This window comes from Aedes aegypti, chromosome 3 (genome assembly GCF_002204515.2).
Source record: "Aedes aegypti strain LVP_AGWG chromosome 3, AaegL5.0 Primary Assembly, whole genome shotgun sequence".
Lineage (NCBI taxonomy): Eukaryota > Metazoa > Arthropoda > Insecta > Diptera > Culicidae > Aedes > Aedes aegypti.
Genome location: NC_035109.1, coordinates 304,384,886 through 304,391,322, shown reverse-complemented (window position 1 = coordinate 304,391,322; position 6,437 = coordinate 304,384,886).

Genomic DNA, 6,437 nt, shown 5'->3' with positions numbered 1-6,437 from the left:
ATTAGGTGTGAAATTGGGATATATTTATTGTAATTATTAACAGGCATACCTCTAATCAGCAAACCAAAATGTTGACCCAAAACAATGAATTTATAAACTTATCACGCGACACAAGCACCAATTTTTCGCTATACCACCTTAGAACGCGACAACTTAAGCAATGAAGCGCTATAACGCAGCGCCGATTTCCCTACCATTGATGCCAATGTACTTGTTTTTTGCAATCTGTGAAACCATTGGTAATGTAATGATCCATGAGTAAATGTTTTCAAACGCTTTGGTTATTACTAATCGTAAAAAGCAATATCTTATGAAAATATATTTGAATTTTAAGACGGTAGCATACAACTGAATCTAAATAATGGTTATTTCTCGAAAACTTTTTCATACAGACTCAAGTCAAAAAAGTATACAAACTTACTTTATCGATCCTACGTGTTTCGCAGACGAAATTCTACACGTTTCGCTCTAAACCAACTCGATTTTTCACTTTTAGAACGTTTAATATCCGGATTTACAAAACGACGAAAGTAATATTTTCAACTTTCGCAACCTAACCATTACTTACGCCGCCCCGCTGTATGGAGAGACAAAGTGACTTAACCACCAATCAAAACAAAACACTACTTGAGCCGATTTTACACTGGTGGAAAAATGTCGCAAGTAACTGAATAAAATGGCTTATCATTTTGTCATAGAATTCTTGTGTGAAGTAATAAGAACTTCATAGTTTTTTGACGCGAGCTCATTGTATGCAAAATTTAAGCAATGTACACGTCGAAAAAATGTTAAATAGGTGATTCATTTCAAAACAGTTTTAGAAGACAGGTTGTGATTCTTCTGAATTAATTTTCTCAAAACCGTATGGAAGTTACTTACGTCGATTTGAAAAAGTATTCGAGATTTATTGAAAATCTTTCAAATCTCTAAACATTTTTTTTTTATTCAAAATTTTAAATACTATTTACAACCATTTTAGTTTTGCATAAATGAATAAATTTTGATTAAAGATATACAATTTTACTATTTACTGAATTTATAATCAACTGAACAGCAACACTGGAAATCTGAACAAACATTTAAAAAGGGCACATCGACATAGGTAAACAATGTCTTTGTAAGACGCTGTTGAGCCCAATTCAACTCGATCACGCATACCAATACAACGCTTATAATAATAATCAGGAAGAGCCCACACTAATCTTTCTGGTAGTGGTGTTAGTTTGTATGGGCGAGCTAAAAAGGGCTCAACAGCAACGTTTCTGGAAAAAAGGCTCAAGACCTCTCCAGCCCTTTTCAAATGTTTGTCCAGAAATATTTGTCATGGCCTTCTACGGTTCTATTGAGTTGTCATCATATGGTACAAGCGATTCATTGTATCATACTATTGGTGGAAGAAGATCACCTATGGTACGTAACTCTTAATAAAATAAAAAAAATGTTCAGGACCCCCCGATAGAACATTTTCAAACCGGTCTCAAATGAAAGGGGAAAGCCTAAGCTTTCATTTGGTGAGTGTTTCATCGATACTGATTTTTTTATATTAATGTTTTCTACCAGAGACACCGTGCATAAGTGACTATCTCGGGGATGGGATTCGATCCCAGGTCCTCGACGAAAGAGGTATGAGTTCTAACCCCACCACCAGGCCCGTCTCGATTCATGAAACTACCAACAAAGAGTTTCTTAGCTTCGCTTAGCTTAGACTGACTACACATATCAATGGTTGCTATTCCGTGATTGACCGAAGTCAGTGAAAATGCACAAAGAATCAACTAGAAGTTCGGCTGGGATTGGCCATAATCTTCTTCAGTGTGCATAATTCAGTGCCTCTATTTATACATGGTCAATAACGGCGCCGGCCACGTCCTTGCAGTCAGGTGGGATTGGGGGAAGGAATGTTAGTGTGTAAGCTTTGCTATTTGGAGACCGTGTTTGCCTCTGCATCTCCGCAAAGGTTACTGGGAGAGATGTTTGTTAATGGGGAGGATCGTTGGGTCACAGGATTCACTTTGATAAACGATTAGACCATGATAAACGATTATTTGTGAGATACAAACAAACTTAGAAATATAATATTTTCGATTAACATGAAAAATTTTCAAGTATGAGAAAATAATGCCGTTACTTGAAGTGACGAACCATTCAAAGTTTGTTGAACAAATAGCTAAAAGCAACATTCCTACAGGGTATTTGACTCAAATTGAAAAAAAATATCGATTGGCTAGACCATCACATAATTTTCTTATGCCGACACTTACAGTGGCGAACCATTCAAAGTTTTTTGAATAAAATGAACGTTTTGCAAGTCTACACTTCTAGCACAGACCAAACCATTCAAAGCATTTTTTATGTATAAAAATAAAGGTAAGTGATTTTATATAAAAAATATAAAACAATAAAGTTATGAATAAGAGTTTATGCCAACACTTACAGTGACGAACCATTCATAGTTTGTTGAAAAATCATATTTATGTAACGATTAAATGCGCGGTCATACATATTTTATGGACTTGAAAAAAAAAGCATGAAACGAGCTCACCGATTGATCCTTCATCCTTGATTGAGCAGCCACAATCCACTTTCAGCTTCACTCGTGTGCTCGGCCATATAAAAGCACTCAGAAAAGAACGCGTCACCTGAGAGGAAAAAAGCTGACGACTTCTCGGACTTTCTCGACGCACTTCCCGGCAGAAAAGAACGCGTCACCCGAGAGGGAAAACACTGACGACTTCTCGGACTTTCTCGATGCACCTGAAACTACCAACAAAGAGTTTCTAACCAAAAAGGTCTAATTTGGGTATGATTGCTGTGGACTAAGGACTGTTCATTTTATAAAGTGGACACTTTGTTTATGCTATATCTTTTTTATTTATTGATAAAATCGTAATCGGTTTTCTGTGTATCGTTGACCTATTATTCTAAAATGGTATGAAAATATAAAATCTTTGAAAATGCTTTTGGTTGAAGAGCTAAATAGTTTTTCCAAAAACTCTTAAAAAAAGCTGTCCGTCAAAGTTTAACATTATTTTTCGCAAAACAAAAATCCTTATTTTTATGAACAAATTGTATGTTCGTATCCTTTACTATTCTACTAAAGGTAAAGCTTTAAAAATATCAATTATATTCCACCATTCTATGACGTTAGGTAACTTTAGTGATTTGCCCATTTATGGCCAAATTTGCTGATACACCATCCTTTCACTCCCAGCAAAAGAGAAAAGTAAAAAGCGTGTTCAAAACTAGTTTGGATTACTAAAGAAACTATATTAGTATAAACGAAAGCTAAATCGTGAGATTAAACTACAGTCTTAAGTATAAATTTTACTGTTTATGGTAGTTTTACTAAAAAGTCTCATACTTTTAAAATCATGTACGCATATTTATCGATCTACAGCAAATTGTAAACAGTTTTCTCCGAATTTTTCAATTGGTAATCTCAGAATAACATATTATGAAAATAATATGTGGAAAATAAAATCGATTTTATTACAGCAGTGTTGCCAATTTTGATGATTGTCAATGTACTTTGATAGGTCTTCTAAGAATAAAACAATTGTGTTTCTGTTGTGCTTTGAATGTGATTATTTATTTATTTATTTGGCTTTACATCAATTATCTTGATAAAGCCTCGCCAACAATATTTCGCCAATTCCCTCGGTTCATGGCCGCTTCTCTCCTTTGAATGTGATGTGGGGACTTACTAAGTAACTCTATGAAGGCGTAAGTTATTTTTCATATTAATACTATATTAGGACTTCCGTCAGGACGTAGTTTTACACAAAAAATTCTACTCATATCAATTCCCATCAAATAAAAAAAAAAGTTCTTTAAAAATATACGGGAAAATTGATTTTATTATATCTGTAAAATTGTTGCTCCAAAAATAACTTGATTTTTTCCATCAGGCTTCTGATTGATGATCCTTTTGAAGAACAAGCCTTTTTTGAAAATAGAAAATATAAATTATCGAATTTTCCAGCCAATTTCTTACAATCATTGATTTTGATAACCTCAAAAAATCGACCGATCTAATCGTTGTTCCATATTCGTGTGAAATTTAATTATTTTGGAGAATTTTTATTATCACAACATTGTACAATACTAGTCGAACGATGTGCAAAAAACCGATTGAAATTTAATTGATTAATAAGAAAGATACAGCATGCACAATGTGTCCACTTTATAAAATGAACAGTCCTTATTTGCATTCTTGTGTTTATGATGAACCTATTCAATATCAGTTTCTCTGAATAAAAGACCGAAATTTAGTTATGTTCAGTGTTAGCCTATTCTTTATTTAACGCAAACCCAAAATACAAAGGTGACACTGTTCTAGAATGGTGATTCTTACATCACAGTGGAAGTCACTAGTGATAGCTTTAGAACAATCACCACTACAATCATTTTACTGATAAGGTTTTGGTAATGCAAAGCGCAGGAAACCTGGGAGTGAAATTTTCGGTCACGGCGATAATCATAAGCCTATCGCTTAAGCCAATTTTCAAATCAAATCAAATTATGTGTATCTTGAAGATTTTAGGTTTGCTGAATCTGATGCCGCTCTCAGAAATGCTCCAGACCGTCACATTATTTAGCTATAGATGTTTACATAAATTTTAGAGTATCATTTATCAAAATTTGTTGTAATCTAATCCACCAAGCATGTAAAGTAGGGCTTTGAATTTCATTTTAGATTATTTTGGTTGTAATTGTACGATTAAATTTAGGTTAAATTGATTTATTCAACATGCTTACAGTCTTCATACAAAATTCATCATTTTTCCTGTACGGCAGAATACAATACTTTTCAAAACCATCAGAAAAACTTTTAAACAAATTCTTATTACTTTATTCATACGTATTGTTACATACGTGAAGTTTGAATTCTGTGGCCCACTTGCCATAAGAACTGGCAAACTTGCATGCAAAAAACTATCATTGATTTATCGCTGAATCATATTGATTGATTGGAGTCTGTTATCAAATTTTATTAAGGCTAAGTAGTCCGTCATTCGTTTTGGCAACAATGATGATTTTTTAGCTTGCATTTCAAAGTAATAAAACTCAGTCTTGATAGTTTATCTTCTTCTTCTTCTTTCTGGCATTACGTCCCCACTGGGACAGAGCCTGCTTCTCAGCTTAGTGTTCTAATGAGCACTTCCACAGTTATTAACTGAGAGCTTACTGTGCCAATGACCATTTTTGCATGCGTATATCGTGTGGCAGGTACGATGATACTTTATGCCCTGGGAAGTTGAGAAAATTTCCAACCCGGAAAGATCCTCGACCGGTGGGATTCGAACCCACGACCCTCAGCTTGGTCTTGCTGAATAGCTGCGCGTTTACCGCTACGGCTATCTGGGCCCCACCCAGTTTATATTGACTTGAAAAAGTATCACTGTACGTGCTAACTTGCATAGAGTATGCTGATACTTTTTCAGGTGTGTTAATGCAAGACCAACTGATATTCTTTGATTCGAAATCGTGAGATGAATTAGCAACAATCATCAACTACGCGTACAAATTTCAATGACGGCCTACTTCGCCTTAAGAACCTATACGAATGAACAAACTATATGCTCCTGGCAAGGAAGTTAGGAAGTTTGAACAGTTACATTAAAACTAAACACTGAAGTAAACATGCAATTGGATGGAATGAATGGACCAATTCATGTGAAATTTGCCAAAAAGGTACATCTTTTTCTCGGTGAGCATCGAACACACGACTCCCTGTTCACTAGATAGGGCGCGTTATCGCTACACCAAGAGAGGACCCATGGATGCAGAAGTAAACCTGAATTCGATCTCAACTCGATTATAACTTAGTCCTCTTTTGCAAAGCGCACCTCTTTCAGAAGAATTAGATGCCCATCCAAACGCAACGCTTTCTATTGCATATGTAATAGATAACCGAGAATATTCATATATATTGGAATATTCGAAGAACCTTTTCGATATCAATAAACGAAACGAATTTTTAGTCCAGATATTGAGATATTATGACATGGAGTTTTGTTATAAGGTTTATCTGACGGAACCATTCGAAACATAGCATACCCCTATTGGATAGTGCCTCGCTGCATTTCTAGATGGTCGTAAGAATTCCCGGCAGGAGCATCGCATAACAACATGATGGAGAGAACACATCAGAAACATCAAACTCGTGCAGATTTTTTGCTGTTGCTCAACCACCATCGCCGCCACCGCCAGTTGGTTAGTTGCTTATCATCTTTATGGCTCTGTTGGTTCCCTAAAATAAAAATGCAACTTCCTCGGCAGTCATCGTCGTGGCAGCAGCCAGTCGTGGTTCTTCTGAAGGCGAATAACTGGGACCGGGACCATTCGACATAGAACATCATGACTGGTGTGTTTCCTTGTTTCGAAACGTGTCTCCTGGTGACTTCTTCATTCCATCAACCTTCAACGTTCCCGAG